General features: G+C 43.0%; 1 protein-coding gene across 17 annotated transcripts in view; it reads right to left on the bottom strand.

Annotated features, from left to right (window-relative positions):
• The window catches only part of LOC124996960 (membrane-associated guanylate kinase, WW and PDZ domain-containing protein 1-like), a 90211-nt gene that overhangs the window by 34702 nt on the left and 35341 nt on the right, over window positions 1-20168 (bottom strand). Inside the window, exon 1 of one of the 17 annotated variants that reach the window (XM_047570521.1) lies at window positions 17550-17568. The exons of 15 other annotated variants lie outside the window; for them this stretch is intronic. The gene's annotated coding sequence lies outside the window, so the exon portion shown is untranslated. Of the gene's footprint in view, window positions 1-14327; window positions 14598-17549; window positions 17569-20168 lie in introns of those variants that run through there. One more of the 17 variants, XM_047570502.1, reaches the window with a different exon arrangement.

Below are 20168 nucleotides of genomic sequence, written 5' to 3' on the forward strand. Positions count from 1 at the left end.
CCCTGAGCCTGATCCCCTTTTTGGGGTTAATGATTAGTGGTCTGCGGTGTTTCACTTTGTAGCGAGACCACTTTGCAGGAGGAAGCCGAACACCAGACAATGGAGACAGGGGCTATTGTGTCTCAGCCTTTACAAAAAGGAGATGAGATGGCATGCCAGATGGTTGACTGAAGTTGTAAACCATCTGTGATCAGGACAGGAGTGTTAATGTAGACGTGTTTACACATGCAGGAGTATGATGCATTTTAACACCTATCTCAAGCAAGGTTCACTTGACTGGAACGTGTGGAGCCGTGTGAAAGTTTTACACCATACTGGACCTCAGTGAAACTATTTTTAACTGAAGTGTAAGAAGTCTAAAGGTGCTAGTACACGCAAAGAGCTTCAGGGTTATAAGCACTACTACTCTTCTAAGACATTCCAGTCATTTGTTTATTTAAATTCCCAGTGGTTCTCTTAGAAACTAGTGCAAAAAATCCAGTCTGTCATTGTCTGCATGGGCTTTAACAAATCAGCATCACCATAGACTGTCATCACACCTGCCAGAAGTCCCTAATATATTACTGATTGGTTTAAAAATTGCACAGCTCAAAGTCTGTCAAGATAGATTCTGTTGTAGCCTCATGATCTTGCTGCTCTTATGAGAGGCTGCTTTGCAAACTAACCACATTATTGCTTTTAGGCAGAAGTTAAGTGCCGAAGTTACAGTTCATCCCTCTCCATCCCCTTTAACAGCAACACTCTGTTCTGTTCCAGATAAAAGACAAACACACAAAAAAATATTAAATGTTTACTCAAGCCTCTCACACTTCTTCCCTCAAGGTACACCCAGCTCACAAACACCTCATAATAACCAAGCACCTGCGCTACAAAGGAACCAACGGTTCTCACTGTTGCTTTTCTTCTTGCCATTTTCAGGATAAATTGATAAAGAGGAGGGAATTCTGTTAGAGAAGAGGCGGTGCTCCGATTGCGAACGTCTAAATTCTTCACATGAAGAAAACAACACGATAAATCATCAAACTGGCCGTTTACAGCAGCTACAAAGAGCTGCTTTGTATTCACCTCGTGGATCAGGGTAGGATGAAAGTGAAGTTGTCTGGGAGTTTGAGTCTTAGGACTGGGTGGTCTCTCGGTGGAATATGATGTTTCGGAGGCTCAGCTTGCTCTAATGACTCTGACTGCTGAGCTGGGAGTGAAGTTGTTATTCCAGGCTATTCCCCACAGTGGACTGCTCTGATAGGCTGACTTATTCTGGTGTATCTATATTACACAATATTGAAGTTTTCGCTACATCCACATCATCACATTTATGTTATTTGAGATACTTTTTTTTCCTTCTTACATTAGCAGAATCACCCATTTTAGAGAATATTATTCATATTTAAACTTACAGAGGAGAAATAAGGAGTCACATTTCAGACTATGCCTTGATTGTCTCGACGAGACAGTCACAAAAATATTATGCTAAGCTAATCCTTAGAGCTGAACAAAAACACCCTTTAAATAACTGGTAAAATGACAGCGTGCATTATACAAAAACAGAATTAACAGGAATTTTCGGTCCAATAAGAATAAATACATCCCTACCTCGAAATCAAATCTATGGGTCCAACGTGACTTTACGTGGCTTTATTTGTTTGGTGCGGTTCCATATGATGCTCATTTATGTCAGACATGACTAGGTACAGTTTTGGACTGCTGTCAGATTGGCAATGGTTCGTACAGGGTACTCTATCTGTGGCGCCACAGGCAGCTGACTCCCCTCAACTCGTGATGGCACGTCGCTGCACTTGACCAGTGGGTGAAAGTCAAGGTAACAGCTGCCTGATGAAACCACATACCATAGTTATTAACCTTTACAAAGTGACATGGCAGCCTAAACTTTAAACACACACATTAACTTTAACACAGCTGGATTCCTGCTGTCAACATTCAGCAACTGTGTCTGCAGTTTGAAGCATCTAAATTATTTGTGCATGTAAGCTGTAACAACCGTATGTTGGATGACAGAGGCGCTTCTAGCCTGTTTAGGGCCCTGGGGGACCAGGGGACCGGGGCACCCTGGGACCCCCTGAGATATTCTGGCCAGGAAGCAGAGGGTTACGGACTCATTAGAAAGTTGTGCCCACTTCAACCCACGATCAAACTGGTGGGACGCGGCATGCAAACCGTCAGAAAACAGAGCACATAAATGTAACAAATGTTACGATTTTTTATTTTTATTCCAGTGGCTGTGCCGCCCCTGATAATACGCTGCCCATACCTGAATGTGCCTCTGAAATAAATATTTAATTGGCACAATAAAATGAAACACCTTAGAGGTGAAGGTATTCCAGTGTTCAGCAAACATCATACAGAGCTGAATAGTTTATTCAAGACAAAAAGGTGCTGGTACCAGTTGCTTAAATGCAAGTAGTTTCCTTTTAATCCTTCCTTTTGTCTGTTTTCATATCTTTGTAGAGTGAAGATCCTTGGACTTTACACTTATTCACAAAATGATAACTCGTAGCTGCAACTAGGCAGCTTGTGTCCACAAAGGCCTGATACACCTAGAGATATGGACCCTTTGATATAATATCTTCTATAGTATCATTGGATACATTCATTATTCCATCTGTAAGTTTGTGAGTCACAGATACATCCTTGAACTAAACAGACGATCATGTCTTTCCATAAAAGGCTATTCTGCCAGACTCATGAGCTAAACTAAAGAGATATTAAGTGTGGGAGACAATCACGGTTGTCTCCACTTGTTCAGTCAGAGATCAGATAGAGTCTGAATGCTCTACTGTTAGGACAGTAACAGGGAGGTCAGGGTCCGGCTCCTGGCTATCACTGTCTCTATTTTCTCTGTCCAGTTAAACAATGACCGGGCCGACCCTGGTTCTGGTGAACTAACTTCCACGGACGGTCATCAATGGGCTTTTGTTCTTTCACTGTGAGAAACCGGCCCTGTGCATGTGTGAATGGAAAATGAAACACAAGCTTGTTCGGAAACATCTTCAGTTTTGAAACACTGAACACGTCTTTGTTCAGATAAAACGATATATCTAGAGAGCACAACAGACTGTAGAAAAAAGTATTCACATTCATTTTTCTGTGGAGAAATGTAGTAGAAAGGCGAGATTTGGAGGGTGGTAAGCAACAAAATAAATAAAAAAAAAAAAACACAAACTAGCGGTTGCAAATGATCCCAATTACATTATAATATTAAACACTGCAATTACTGAAGGGCTACTGAACTTAATTTCGTTTTGGTGTTCACTTGCCATATTTTTTTTCTGTCAATTTCCAAGACAAAAAAAAACAACATCACATATTACTAAAAATAATTACAATATATACAACTCAAAGAGCTTCTGACTGCGCTTCCTTGAACCGCTGTGAATTAAGATCTCCGTGTTCCTCTGCGTAGGTTGTTTTGCTTTCAGAAAATCTAACATGACAGGGCGGGCCTACATCTGCAGGCATCAAATATGCTCTCGAAAAGCCACTTTTGCACACTGCATTTCAAGTTGAACGGTGCCAGAGCGTATGATTATTCAATAAAGGAAAGGAGACAAATCTGTCAGCACTAAGATTCAGCACTGAGATAAACGTTCCTAACTGTCACTAACTCGTGTCAGGTGATACACATGAGCAGATGTCCATTGAAGAGGCTCGTGTCCATGACGTTTTTTTTTCAGCATTTACACTAGTTACCGGAAAGAAAAGTGCCTCTGTGATGTAAATCTAGCAATGAAGAGTGTGGGACAGAACAAAGCTGGAGCGTTACATAACAGTGACAGCTTGTTACAGATTGAGAGACTTCATGTCAGGATTCAAGTCCACGTGTGAGCTCCTTCGACAGAAAACCAAACAGACTTATCGTACTCGGGCTGAAGCTCGGTTTGAGGATTTGTCTTAAATGCAAAAAAAGAAAACTGTTTAGATCAGAACCAGAGTCTGTGCGCAAGACTTAAATAAATCAACTGTCAGCATAAGTGGAATCTAACACTGAGCAGGGAAGTTTGCCTGTTCCTTAAAGGAGTAGTTTTGAGAAGCATGTTGACTTGAAGAGAGATGAGATGATCACTACTATCCTATACATCAAGCAGCAGCCTAACAGGACAGCAGCCTATTAGCTTAGCTTAAACACAGTAAACCGATTGCTTGTTTCTGCTCAATGGTATCAAAATTGACGCTAATGTGGAATAATGGCTGCAGTGCAGATGACAACAACAAGCGCGTAATGAAGAGTGGATATGCAGCGTGTCTGCATGAGTGTATGAGTGTGTAAACGTGTGTGCGAATAGGTATTTATTTCTACTTTTATATTACGCTTTATATTTCAGATTTTTCATTTCGTGTTCAATACCAGGACAATAAAGGATCTTGAATCTGTGGAACACAAATATCACATTTGTTTATTGTAGCCTACAACACGGCGGGGTTATTTGGATTTCATTATGGAGTGTGCGTTCTTTAAAGTTATTGTGCTGTCAATCTCTTTTACAGTCGTCATGGGACTTGAATCTACACACCTTGCTCCTTTTGACGACAGCCACTTTGAAATAATTTCACCTAATTTGTCTCAGATGATGCGTATGACGAGGTCACTGGTTCCCCTCTGTCCATCGCTGCATAACTTTCCCTAGATGATTTGACTGGACCAACAGATCTTCGCCCAGTATAATAATCACCTAATGGAGTGACTCCAGACCGAAATTCACCCAGCATTGTCTTACAGACAATGTTAAATCCCTTTTAAAGGGTAAACACGTTGTACCTTGGCCAATTTCTCAGCTTTTAATTTATATTAAAAGAGGTTCTGAGACGCTGACAGGCGTTTAAGAAAGGCAACTGGACTTTCTGGAGTTTCACAAAGACATTCGCCGCTCATCTGAGAAGAATTCAGTTCCTGAGGACTGGTGGGGAGTTGAGGTTCAATAGGAACATCTGTGGGTGTAGCAGGCAACTTACTCACATCTAATTATAACGCGTCACAGTTGGATCTGTTGAGAGATTTGGGTATTTGTCAACTTTCCTAACTTATTTTTAATGATCAAAAATTTCTTCAAAGGGCATTAGTAATGTCAGCGCTGACAATGCATGATAAATGACGTTCTCTGAAATTATTGGTAACGATTCTGCCAGGTGAGCATGTTTTCTTGTACTTTTTTTGAGGATGAAAGCTTATAAATATCCTAAATTACTAATTCATGTGAGGTGAATATGAACATCAAAGAGGGAGAATAGAAAGCCAGCGTAATTAATAAGGCGACTGATTCAGTGCCCGTTCAAACAACGATGAGAAGACTCCAGAATTTGAGCGAGAACGATGGAGGCCAAAAAGTGCAGCTACGCAGTTAATGCTGATGCACAGAGGAGCATTTATAAGGTATCTATGTCCCATGCTTCGTACACAACCAAACAGCAAATCACCACTTCAAACGGCCAACCACAGCGACTGATCACGATGAGTTAATCTCGTAAAGAACATTTCTGCTTTCAGATCAAACGCAAAATAAAACGCGTCTCAAGAGTAGCTGATGCAACGTTGAGAGGGACGTGTGTGAATTCTGCTGGAATACAACGGCTTCTCCCATGCGTAGTAACCCTTATTTACTACTTTCTATATAATGGCCATTCAAGGGTGAGCAGTAAATCTCAATTTACTGCTTGGTGTTGAGATTACACACTAATGTTTAGCCATTTTGCCTTGAGCTCTTGAGTCACGCAGCGGCCACAGAGACACCGTGAACGGCAATTCTTGTGTAATTCTGTAGAGGAATATTTGAACGCACAAGGAGATTGATTCACACACTCAGAATTTGGACACTCAGATAAATATGATTAACTACTGCCACGCTAGCAACGCTCTGATGCTCCATGTTAGCACAATGCAAAAGACAACTGATGGAAATCAAAGGTGGAGATGGGTACTTTAACGTGCAGTGAAAATGTTTGTTACAATCAGTTAAGCCTAAAGGAGATTTAAATATGGTGTCTTCGGTGGCAATCAAAATACATTTGAGCAACAATTGGCACAAACGGATGCAGCTCCACTCCCACAGTGAACGCTGAAGGACTTCATTCATAACCCGCTCTATCCAACTTCACAACAGCTCACCTTCACCTATTTTTCTTTTTACTTGAGTGTTTTTATGTGTAACTGAGCTACTGTGACCAAGCAATTTCCCTTGGATGGGTAAAGTCTGGGTAAAGTCTAAGGCTAAGTCAGCCAACACTGCAAACGGAGGCAGAGTAACCTGCTAAACGTGGAATGCGGTGGAGAAACCCTGGTAGCATCCAAGAAAAGTTTCTGATCAGAGGAGGGATTAAAGTCTAAACAAGAAAAGAATGACCTGCAAGGACAAACACAGATTAAAAGAGGTGGGGCTTTTCCTCTTTGCATTAGTCTCAGAGGGACTGGATGACATAGATATCACCCACTGCTCTTGGACACATTGATAAGACATTCGGAGAAGGCCACATTATTAGTTCGTTTACCAAAATAAAGCATCGGTTTATGCAAAGTGTAGAAAATCCTCTGTATCTTTTAACTACACTGTTGCTCATAAAGTTGGATTTTTTTATTGGTATTTATATAAATCACATCTTTAAGGGCACCATTGTATTTCTGGATACAAGCTCAGCTGTTTGTGTAATGAGTCTCACTGGAAGTTAATAAAGGGGAGACAAAAAATAAAAACTTGAACACTGTAGCTTTAATGTTGAAGGAATCTGATCAAAATCAAACTTTAATAACGTCTCTAAAACAGGAAGGATCAACAACAACTGTCTCGACCAAACCTATCCAGGAGATATTGATGAATTACTCTAAAACAAATTAAATATCAACATCATTGTGGGGTACAGTCCTAACAATCCTTACTTCATGGCAATCAATGAGATTTCTATAATATCATTGTATTTTTGCACCAAATAAGATAAATCAATGCTTTGCCTTTAGAGGTTGTATGAGGCTATGGAATAAAATAGCTTTAAAAAAAAAACACCAAAAGCAATGTGCCCACCACTCTTATGACTTTTTGTTCTAATAACTGCAGCAGACTATCTTGTGTCCTTCTCACTATTTCATATCTTTCCACACGTGTCTCCTCCTAAAAACGCTTTGTATCTCGTCTTTGTTCTTTTTCACTGTGACAAATCTATGCTCCTCTCTTTTTTGTTTTTGTCTTCCTACATTTGAAAACAGTCTTTGGCCTTAGCCCACAGACACGGCAGCTTTTTTTTTTTCCAGGTGTGATTGGGCGTCCACCATAAAACAGACTGCTACGTGTGAGAGCTTAGAGTCCAGTAAGCGTCAAAGTTTTTCCCCTACGTCAATCAGCAATTCCGGTCTGCTCCCACAGCGAGAGGAGGGCAGGACGTACGCCGGGCTGTGGTGACAGGGAACATCTGCCAAATGGTGGAGCCGCACAGAGGAGATGGAGAGAGTGAAAGAGGACGGAGGAGAGGACGTACGACGCCCGGCACACACAGCAGGACAAACCAATCACCTAATGGGCAGATGAAATCCTGTGCCCTTTAGCTCTCCCTCATTTTCACCTTTCGCTGTCTGACAAGCAACAAACCGTCCCACCACCAGGAAGTCAAACGCAGACACACACAGAGCTGCGCTGGCTTGTCGTGTGGCATGCTGGTCGACCTCACATCCCAAACTTCATTTTGTCTGGGCCTCACATTATTTAATGCATCTAACTGTCCTCTCCCAGGGAAGAAGATGGGCTATATATACATGTTTGTATGTGTGAGAGACAGAGGGAGAGACAGAGGGAGGGAGGGAGGGAGGGTATTGATCTAAGCACTGCTAAAAGGATAAAGGAGTCCAGGCAAGCCTGTCCTCGCCTCTGTCACGGCATTGACATCATCTCTATGTCTGTGTCACTGTACTGCTTCACCACCTAAAGCTCTCTGTGCAACGTCACGCCTGAAACAAGCAGTCAATCAGCTGATTAGCTGACTGACGGAAAATTAATTGGCAACCATTTTGGGGATCAATTTGAAGTCCTTTAGCAAGCAAAACCACAAAATGTTCCTTGGGTCTCCATTTTTAAGCGCAAGGAATGCTCTCCTTCCATATCATTGCTTCACTTTTCAGTCTATAATGTACAGGAGATGAATTTCCACAGCGCCAAGTGCTTTTTTTTTTTCTCGTCAGGCCAGAAATGTTACAAACATATGAAGATCAAATTGCAATCACAAATTTTGTGTCATTCAGTCACTTGTTGAACCGCTAACTGTTGCAGCTTTATTCTGTTTTATTTCATTGTAAAGAGAATATTTATTTGGGTTTCAAATAAAAGGCCACATTAAAAAAAAAATACCGCAATTTAAATAAATGATCTCACAATTTGATTTTTACATTTTACAACATCCTGTTATACTTTATACATTAAATAATGCACAGTTTAATCAAAAGAATAATCTAGATTTATTAATTATTAAAAAATAATAAAAAATACATTGCAGTGGTACTGAAACGCCAATAACGCTACATTTTCTTAAAGTTGTTGAACTGATTTCATTGGTCTACCAGAAGTAAAAAATAACAACAAGAATAGGGTTCCATTCTTGCTTACTTTTTCATCCCTGCAGTTTTGTGCTCTATATTTAGCTACAGACTGTAGAATTTACCGTGAAAACACACGTTTACAGGTACGAGCATCCACACTGACACATTCAAAGACTCACAATCAAAGATGAGGAAGACCGGGACACCGATAGAGGAGGGACCGAGTGTGTAAACACACATAGTCTATTCAGAGCGTGGACTATAAATATCAGGATGGTGAAGCCAGGTTCTGTCCTCTCTGGCAGTTCATAAAAAGCTCCGGAGCAGGGGACATGTGTCCCTGAAGTGGCCTGTTTCAGTGTACACTATGACCCACATCCTGTCTCCTAATACTGGGCCACTCACTCGCTGCTACCGAACATGCACCATAAACTGCAGGAGCATCAGAGCTGCGCGAAGACATTAATTACAGACCTTGAAGTTGCACACCTTAGAGAAATGTTATCACCTTACAGTAGGGGCTCCGCGTATTTGAATCACGGCGTTGAATGGACATTCACATCAGGCGCATAGTAAACGCCGATGTCTGTGCAAAAGATATACGAGGAAGATTTAGAGCACGGAGACAGATTAGAGTTAAAATGAATCCTTCGGAGAGGCGCCTTAGAAAGCAAAGTACGCAGATAAGATGGACACTATGAAGGCCTTGTTATTGATAAGCTTCCTCCTCCATGATGGCAACATTGTTCTGAAGCTCAACTAAATTCGACCGAGTTGTTTGGCAAATTTCGCCTTGAAATGACACGGAGAGCTGCTTTAAACCAAGAAGTGCACAGCGGCACTTTACTTCCTCCTGCAAAGAAAGACCAGAGAAAAGAAATGATCCACAAGTTTGCTTCAGACAGCATCTCCAATTCTCCGATGTCCTCTCCTACTGCACGCTGCAAACGAGCCAGCATACGAGTGGCAAAACATTTAGAGGCCATTTTATGTAGCCTCTGAAAAAAACAGATTCTAAGGCCATCTGGCTACTGAATCTTTTACAATGCACAAGGCACAACTTTCACCATTTTGGCAGCCAAATATTCCTATTTTCCTGGTTCTATAGCTCCACATCATTTGGCATTTCGCCGTTACACGCTCTAAGCTAACATGAAAAAACATAACATGACATGAACGGGTCAACGAAATGCTAGACGAGGTCTTTAATGCACGCCACAACACAAATAAATGGCGTCTTTGCAGGAAGTGAAGTTGCACTACAGCCCTTTCTGGTGGGCCGACACAAGCTGTGTGAAGTTTATACCGAGAGAGAAGCTGTTATCTGTGGAGGCTAACTAAATATTTCATTCATGTAGCCCACTGAATGTTTGCTTTGTCTAAAAGCGGCCCCAGCCTGCCAGGGATATCCACATGTAACGTAACCGTACCGTACACGAGTCAAAGGTTTGAAAACTGTGGTTTGGTTCCAATGTTGAGCTTTTGAGCCTAAACTGAAAGATGAATATAAAAAGATTTTGAGTGCTTTCACGAGTGTTCAATTAAAATACCAGGTTATATTTATAGTGCTGTTGGGCGCTAGGCGTGGTGGAGTTGCTTGGACGATGCTCTTCTATGGTCCTGTCTGAAATGAGTTGCCAAGAGATGTATATACAACTCCTGGATGGGTTTCTTTGGTAACTGGCCAACTAGAAAATGTAAGCATGCTAGCATGGTAGCCATAAGAACTTTTGTCCAAGGAACATTTTTGAAGCAACTAAAAGGTTCCTTCAGACTGTCGGTTGTCTCTGTTTTTATAGGTCGGTCTGAAGATTAGGCAAATTAGTCCTTTGAATAAAAGATGGCTGTTTTTATGTGCCATTTTTTCTGCATGTGACTATGCAGCAGCCTGCTCCACTCCAGTCCAGTAGGTGAGATATTTATAGCAAGACGGCAATGATAATGCCATATAAAGCGTTGACACAGTAACAAGCATGGAGGGAATTCAAGCCGAGAGGCAGTTGATCAGGATTTACAGCTTTTCAAATGGGGTCACTGAGTCAACGTTGGAAAAGAGAAGAGCTCTAGAAGCAAAGCAGCCCCCCAAAAAATGTTTAAAAACTGAATTTTCATTGATATGAAACTATTGCTTAGATTATTGACTGAGGTCGACTCACGGCGTCCTGCAAAATACGCTGCTGAGGGGTTGACCAATAGAAATGTTGAGTAGAGCAAAGCCCTTCCCCAGTGTTAATACTTAATGTAGACTCTGGGGAAAGTGCATATCTGATTAAGACTTCTGAATGTTAGCATTCATCTGAAATTACTGGGTAGAATCGCTTGTGAAGCAGCAAACTCTAAATCCTGTTTGTACATGTATACTATGAAGTATACTATGTATTCTAGTGATTTAAAAAATACATGTGTACTTTGTGGGGAGTTATTTCTATTCACATGTTTTGAAAAATCAGTATCAAACCTATACACGACTATATACAGGTCCTAATTGATCTGCACAGATTTACTATAACTGTAACCTCAACTTTATTTCTATCACTAAAAAAAAAAATTGCGGATTTATTTCATCGTGTTTCCTGTGGCTCAGTAGTCACGTGATGACTACAGTGCACCATTTGGAGACTGCTTCAAAAGTCAAAAATAAAAACATGTTGTTGTAACAGCTCAGGTTGTGCCGAAGCAGCCAAGTGAAAATCAAGTGTGGTTTGAGGTGTGTATTTCCTACTCGAGGGAGGCAATGCAGAAAGCCTCTAGACTTTTCTTGTTTTTACTGTATGATTTCTTTTCCCTAACCTGTTCAGATCTAGCTCCGATTTTACCCATTTGATGTTTCTATTTTGTATCGTTCAAGCAAGACAACAGGTGAAGTGAGAGGTGTCAGACTGCGGGTGATATCTTCCGCGGCCTTTCTCCCGCTGTCCTGTCCTGACCTTTGGTTCAGTTTGGTTCACGGCCGAGATAACCTGCACACCTGTCACCACCCAACCTCACTCCGTTCACCTGCACAGATTGACATCAAAGACGCAAACTGCCAGTGGCAGCGCGAGCTACCTTTCAGTGTAAATGCAAATAGAGCCTCCGTCATATGAAAACACCGCCTCGACAACAATCACGCACGAATCCAGGTGATGAAACGTCCTCCTGTGTGTGAACAATAGGCAGTGGGCTGACAGCGCTCTGGTGACATCTGATACCCTCAATCGCCTTCCTGCTGTTGATTGTCTGTGGAGCTTCCACTCATTGTCTGACACAGACATACACACACTTGTAGACGCACACGGGGACACACGCACACCGGTTCAGCCAAACATCTGCTGTTTTTAACCCCTGCTGGTGTGACCATTGTGACAAGGGAGGGGTGTGGCTGGGGGGGCACCCAAGAGCAAGTACTGACCTGAGAGTGAGATTAGCCCGGTGGTGGGATTGTATCTTGTGCAGGAAAACTAGTAGTTTCTAGAAATTAATTAATTATTCCTTAAAAGAGTAATCACCCTAACGCCACTTACACTTACTGCCCCCTCTACAACATATGACACCACGGCCACAGAACGAATTGGGTCTTGTTTCCAGAATAAACACTGGCGCTGCGTCGACGGGGATGTGTGTGTTATGAAAACAGAGGCGGAGGGGTGACATGAGAAGACGTTACGTCCATATCCCAGAGCAGACAGAGAACAGGAGAGAGGCAGGGAAAGCAAACAGTCACACAGGGAGTTAGCTTGGAACTCTCTTGGGCCTCTAAGCCAATTACCCGGACTGCATTGATTGAGGCAGCACTTTAAGGCCTCATCTACACAAGTAGTCCCTTAATACACTGGTCAGACGATGGGAGCGTCCCAACCACAAACTATGGATAGATGGCCATTTGCATCCATTATGGTGTCAACGGGACAAATCTTTTTAGAGACGCTAATGGAATATTACAACGTATGTTTTTCAATTTAAGGTTTCGTGATTCGTTTGGACATACTGTAGGTTAAATGAATTCAAGGATGGGGCCTCTGTCACCATGCTTGACGGCGGCTGCTGCTGCTGCTCAGATAGACAGGTACTGGACCTGTTTCCTCCCTCCTGATCAGCTGACCTGGAGACCAAGGTGAGCATTACATCCTGAGTGCTATGGCTGTGTTCAATCAGCACTTCCATCCCCCATTAAAGGGAATGCTGGCCCATAATGATTTATGAAGGGGCGCAGGGAGAGGATCAATGTAGCAAAGGCCCTCAGATTAATGATTAAGCGAATAGCAGTCCCACTCCAGATCCTCATCAAGGGCCGAGGCGCTGCTAATAGCACATCACGCCGTGCGCGGTGTGGTAGGACGCTTCACCATGAGCTTCAGAACACACACGCAAAACCAGAATTTCTGTTTTTAGTGTACGTGAAGTGCCACATCATATATATATATATTGATGGCAATAGTTTTTTTGAAGCAGACAATCTGTGCAGAGTACTACAACAGCTGTCAGTTCATTGATTTGTCAAATAACAGGAAATAATAACCTGCATTCTTTGGGTAATAATGCAAGAAATCCAGTTTTTCAAACGTAAATATTTTCTGCCTTTAGATTTACTAGGAAATATTGGGCATAAAAACCAGCAATGTAGCACTATCACGTGGCTAAGTGTCTTTGCAAATTATATATATATATATATATAATATATATACACACAGAACTATTTACTGTTGAAAATAATCGTAGCTGTTCCTGGTGTTATTTAAAATGAAACACATATTTTACATGAAGACACACGTCTTTTTATTTCTCACAGTAATGTACTTATAGGAGCAACGTGTCACAACCGGGCCTAAATATGTGCATCGCAGGTATTTTATTGGTACTACAGTGGAAATATTTCAAACAATAACCCAGCCCCGCGCTTATGTAAAAGGTAGCTTTCTCCATCAAAGAGCCTAATTTATTTCGTTCCGATAAAAAGAGCATGTTCCTCACTGGGATTGTCTGAATAAAGGCATGATGGAGTTGCCCATTAAAGAGGAGAAGGACGCGGGGAGGGAGAGAGAGGCCAGACACACAATACTGCTGCTGCCCAACACAACAGGCCATTCTTTCAGCTCGCGCCACAACACTCCCCACAGCTGAGTCCAGCCGCTATTCTCCTGCTGTTTCCCTCTGCTCCCTCCCCATCTCTCCCCTTTCAATATGGGGGGAGAAGAATGAGGGAGGGGGGGGCTGAAAATGAATAGTGGGCACAAGCACATACAATCTCAAGCGTCATTAGCTGGAAATCTCGTAAAATGACACAAAAGATGGCAGTGGTTTTTTTGTATTTTTTCCCCCCTCTCCTACTGTTTAGTGGAGACAAAGCAAGATGGAAAAGGAGGAAAGGAGGTTTTATTTAGAGGGTAAAGCTGAGGAGCTAGTGCACAGGGAAAGGTGACTCAAGGAGGTAAAAACGAAGGGAAGATGAGAGGAAAGATGTGACTGCAGGAGCCAGTGGCAGGGGAAAATGTCCTCTAACAGCAGGCGAGTGTGTCAACAGATCAGTGTTTGAATGCAGCCCCTAACCAAACACCATCCAAGACGGACAGACATACATATGTGTGCATGTCCAGATCCGCCATCATCAGAGACACATGGCACAACACATCACATCCCATCAACACCACATCACAAAGCTGCATAGCACTGATTCCCACAGTCTCAAAAAAAAAAAAAAAATATCCACCTGCCCGTATTTCTGCCTCTGTGTATCTGTGTATTCTCCCCACCCACATCTCTTTCAGTCTAATCCCGGAAGCCAGGGCATCACTCGCAGGAGAAGAAGCAAATGTCACAGATTTACCTCTACGCCGCCACCGCTGCCGCTCCCCCTCCTCTTCTCTCCCTGCACGTTATTCCACAGACACGTTCAAAGAGATCGATCCGAGCAGGCTGTATTCCGCTCTCCCTGCCCCGTCCAAACCATCCATGGATCATCCAGCTGTCCGCGAGCGACCGCTAGCTCCCAGCTTGCAAGCTCATTCAGGCAGGCAGCTAGTAGGCAGCTGCCGTTTTTCTTCAAAGCTCCACAAGCAGAGCAAATTACAGGTCCAGCCCAGCTTAGAGGCTAAGCCAATGTGAGCTATTCACTCTCCAGTTCCTGTCTGAGGCCAATGGCTGCAGCCCCCCGCATACTCCCGCCCACTTACTCCCTCCCTCTCCCTTTCTCCCTTTCTCTTCCTCTCCTCTGTCTTTCTCTTCTTCCATTCCCCTGCTATCTTAGTCATAAATATAGACTCTTGACATTACCTAACACATGTTCCCTCGTGATAAACAGCTCCATGCAGGTCTCTTGACTGAGAAATCCTCTCTCTCGGGGTGAACGCTGGGTTAAAGAAAGGTGTAGAGGGCAGGAAGATGGGAGGGACACACAGAAGTATACATACAGAAGTAGAAGATGCACCTGACGACAAGAATAAGAAGTTTGTCGGTTGGATTTGTTTACTATCCTTTGACCAGACTAGGGAGATTAAGGGCCCAGTGGCTGACTAAAGGAGAGCTTGTACCTGGCAGCGCAGGCCTGTACCTGCATGGACATGGACAGCTGCCCAGGCAACCTGACCACAAAACCCAGGAGCTGCCCTCAGGGAGAAAGACTGCAGCTTTCTGCTTGGATTCGCATGGTCCAGTCTGTGCCACATGCCTTCATTATACCACACCTGAAACTATAAGGTTTTTTAAAAAAAATAAATAATTAAAAAAAAAAAAAATCCTGAAGTGAATCAGCAAAAGTATAGGGAGCTGAGATCAAAAGCACTCCTATGTATGTTCGCTAAATATGAAGACACAGCCAGCAGTTTAGCTAGTTTAGCATAATGGCTGGGAGCAGGAGGGGTTCTCTCTAAACCATATAGCCTAAAAGCACCGTTATTATCTCATTTGTTTAACACGTACAAAAATCAACAATTAACTTTAACAGGGCAAAACCGATACGACGTGTTAATTTGTTGAAGTTCCAGGGTTCAACCTTAGCTTTAGCTTAATATTTCGCAAAAAGTCAAACTATTCCTTTGCATGGGTTACCTACACAGAGGAAACAGCAGCAACGTGGCACATAACACACTGCTTGCAATATAGTCAACTCAAACGTATTGACAATCAAATTCTGAAAGAGGACTTTCTCTGACTTCTTAAGATATAACGTAAAACCTGCAGCCCTGAAAGAGATTCTCAGGTTCGCAGAAGCCCAAATGTGTAGATTAGCAAATGATGTGATTCAGTTCGACGGCTAAAATGCCTGTTAGCCATTAAAGATAATACAGCTACATACAAATCTCTGTGAAGTAAGCGAAACCATGTCCAATTTTAGATCCATGTACCATCATCACGCTTACTGCTTAGAGGCCTCGGGGGAAAGCTAGGATGTGAGCTAGCTGACCACCACGGCCGATCCACATCCAAATAATCACAAGACTCTCACACACAGATGAGTCTTCATGAGCATAACAGACAGTCTTTGTTCAGCCGGTTAATAAGCTCATTCCCTTCACCTTAAACATACCCTTGACTTAACATATGTACTAGGTACCTTCTGAAAAATATCAGCACAGTGAAGAGACTTCACGCCTGCTTTTAAACAACAATCCTCTCTTTTCATTTCATGCACAGACTGCAGTTTATCCCCAGCAATACAGAGACAATTAAGCATTTATACAGTTATGAAGGAACATTCGTAGCAGCTCATTAATCAGTGACTGGCCACTTCAAGTGGACCTCGGTGACTCGAGTGATCCTGTCAACAATCTTCACATTAATCTTCACATTAACCGATCGTCTTCCATGAGCATGACAATGACACGTAAATAAGTAAATATAACCATAACATTATTGTGTGCTAGTGGTGATCTAGAGTATAATTTAGTTCTGGATCCCAGGTGCAGAAGAAGCAGAAACAGAGGTCTCTTGAAGATAATGTACCTTAAGATAGGAGGAGGTTGTCAACGCTGACAGACAAGAGGGAGGATTTGTTTTGGCCTGTAGCTGACATGTGTTTTATTTTTATTTTACCAAATAATGCTTGTCATCATATCTGTGAAACACGTTAAATATGGCAGCAAACACATACACACACGCGGACAGCCTGCACCTGCCTTTTTACATCATTATTATGCAAAAACACATATTTGCTCAGCTTCTTCGAAAGAACTTAGAAGCCGTTTTTCCATCTCCCTCGCCGTTTCCACAGACAATCGTGTGTGTGTGTGTGTTAATGCAGCAGATACTTGGTCACATGAACAAAATAGGAACCGTGCGTATGTGAGAAGCAGGCAAACAGAAGCTGGGGCCCACTCATCCGTTACAAGAATGAATGGCCATCATTAGCATGAGGCTCCCCAGCAGCACCCTGCAATGCAGCGACACACACAATGGCGAGTGCCACGCTTCCCCCTGCCGTTCCCCGAGAGAAGCCCTTTTGTTTGGGCAGCATCTGGACCTGACCTCCACGCATTCAAGGCTGATGACCCCCCCCCCCCCCCCCTCTCTCTCTCTGTTGCCTTTCAGCTCCTCGTATCTTCTCCCCTTTACTAACCTCCTCTTAAAAGCTTGCTCTGCCTCTACAGCACCCCCCCCCCCCAACACACACACACACGCTCCCCTACGCTCCTCTCCTCCGCTCCTCTCCTCTCTACGCGTTATCCGTTCTTCACTCACAGATACCCCCTCCCCATTCTAGCTAAGGAAAGCAGCCATCTCTTGCTTCTTGAAAAGAAGGTCTGTGTATTAGTGGGCCTTATACAAAGCCTGCAGGGTGAATCAGAAAACCAAAGAGGAAAAAGCACCAAGGCTACTGGCCATCTGTCCCTCTGGGTTGGACGTGCCTGCTCCGTGTGTGCCTGCCCCCCTCTTCTCCTCCCATAATTCCCACCCCTACCCCCACCTTCCCTGATTCCCTTAGCCTATATACACAGCATCAACCACACACACACTCTCTGCCATGCATACATCACAGGCTTTGGATGGTGGATGGTGGTGAGAGCGGAAAAAAAAAAGAAGAAGAAGGAGAGAATAAGGAGCTGCCACTTGCCTGCATGCGGAGCGAGCTCGGAGCCAGCAAATCAACCCGTAATCCTTTTCTTTGTGTGAGCGGCAAACAGAGAAATTTGTCTCCCACAATGATTTCCCCGAGATCGGCAGTGGAGTGGAAAACAAGGAAGCGAGGGAGTGAAAGACAGTGAGGAGGGGAGGGAGGGAGAAAGAGAGAGAGTGCGAGAGAGAGAGAGAGACGAGGAGGAGATGGAGGGTGAGAGCAGCAGAGGAAGAGGAGACAGTGGGAGCAGCTAGAGTGTGACAGAGAGCGACGGAGGAAGGCAGCAGCCACCGCCGAGCCACAGGGACGCTGACACTCACTGGAGGATTTGAAGTGAAGAGAGCGACAGGGGGAGAAGGGAGAGGGAGGGAGAGATCAGGTGGGGGAGGGAGGATTGGTTCGCCCCGTGGCTCAAACGCCGGGATAACGCCGAGATAACCCTCATCCGCAAGCGGCAGCTGTAGACGTGAGAGGGAAACGAATCCCACGAGAGAGCGACTTCTCTATCAATTGTGACATTTGCTGCACATGATAACAATGGCCATCTGTAGCGGCCGGGCTACGAAGGAGCGGAGGGTGGGATGAGTGAAAGGGGGGTGAGAGGGGGTGCTTTTCCTATAAACACACATTCACACATGCCCAAAAGGAGGAGGGAAAAAAAGAAAAACACCTTGGCCAGTGGTGGAGGGAAAGGCACCTGTTCGAGTCAAGCATGGGGAGAGCAGAGCATGTAGTCAGGAGAGGGGGAGGAGACACGATAGGCCCAGAGACAAAGAAACACAAGGCTGAGAAGTGTGGCTTTTATTTGACTGCTTTTGTCATTCTGCCTTGTCATGCTAAGACAATATTTGCATGTGTGTGTGTGTGTGTGAGAGAGAGAGGGAGAGAGGGAGACAATAAAGACGAGGTGGCAGCGATTGTAGGTCAACAAGAAAGGGAGAGAGGGAGGGACAGGAAGAGGGGAAAGAGGGAAAGGAGGGGGAAAACAGTAGAAACATTTCAGTGACAGACTGACCAGCATTGTAGTGTGACCCACTTTGGCTTTTCTTAGTCATTACTAGATAAAAATAAAAATAATAATAATTTACACCGTCAAAAAAAAAAACTTTACTTAAAATTGAATATTAAGTCTCACAAGGATTAACTAAGATTTGGTCCTAGGTAGGGCCAGATGACATGTTCCCTTATCAACAGGAATGTGGATGCTGGAGTTCATTTAAAGTCAGTCCTACATATGCTGCCCTGCTGCTGTAAACACTCAATTACACACCCAATGCACTTCCAAAAAATGCTTCCTCCTGTTTGAGTAATGCTCTGGTAAAAAAAAAAAAAAAAAAAAAAAAATAATATATATATATATATATAGTCTACGCTTGCTTGAGGAAATATTTATAATTGATAATGAGATTCACATTTGTGAACCAAACATTTACATGGTTGGAATCTGTGAGAGTCGGCCTCGGCACAATCAGGTGAGTCAGAAAGTATTGACTGGTGGAGTAAAACACTGACTTCTTACATGGAAAAATATAGAGCCAACTGTGTCCTTAAATGATTTATCCATAGCAGACTCAAAGCCATTCTTCAGCCATGCGGCAATGCTTTCTATAGCCAGAACCATGTGAAATCTTTGTAATTAATGAGTAATCAAGGACAATGCTCAGGCATTTATGTGTTCCAGTGACTGTGAGAAACCCACTGCACTGCTTCATGTTCCAAACTATGTAATACTTAACATCGATTAACGTCGAATGAGTGTTTTTATTTGTGTCCGTCCACCAACCCATTAGTGCCCAGATTCAGCGGTGGTTTACTCAGGTGTGAAAATAGCACAATTTCAGATGCTATGCGCCATATACTTCTTATTCTTCATGCACGATAACTATTGTAATCACTGACTGTGAATCGCTTTGGGGAAACACTGCACTGGATGTCTATGTGTTTGCAAAACACAAAGACACAAGTACTAAAATTACTGGATTACAGGTGTTGTGCACTCGTAATGTTACAGTAGACTACAAAACACATTGTACATAAGTATTAGAACTTGCTTGTTACAGTAACTTTTCTATGAATAAAATGAAATAATACATTTAGTAGAAGTGTAAAGCAGCATAATATAAAATTACGACATCAATCTCAGGAGCTTTTGCCTTTACCGATTATTTTTCTGTCCTTACAAGCATCTACTGCAGCTGTACCACACTCAATAGCATTAATTCGACATTCATCACTTTGATCCAGACTGAAGTGTCTCACAATCTACCGGCTGGATGGCCATGAAAACTTGATACAGACACTTATATTCCCCCAAGGACGCATTTCAGTGCAACCTCCAGACATGTCGTAGTGTCATTATCAGGGGAACCACTTTATTTGTTCACCTTGGTTGACCAAAAACAGATATAACATTTACACCTGCCTCAGATGAAACCCATTTTTTTAGAGCTAATTCGCCAACACATACAATGTTAAGTTGTTTTAATTGTGTTTATGAGAAAGCTTATGTACAAGCCACTCTTGTTGTAACTGTAATTTAGTTGTATGGAGTCTTTGTTTTTCAAATTTCCGTTTCCTACGTTGAGTTATCTGGCCCTTATCTTCCTAAACTGCTAG

This window comes from Mugil cephalus, chromosome 1, assembly GCF_022458985.1.
Source record: "Mugil cephalus isolate CIBA_MC_2020 chromosome 1, CIBA_Mcephalus_1.1, whole genome shotgun sequence".
NCBI lineage: Eukaryota > Metazoa > Chordata > Actinopteri > Mugiliformes > Mugilidae > Mugil > Mugil cephalus.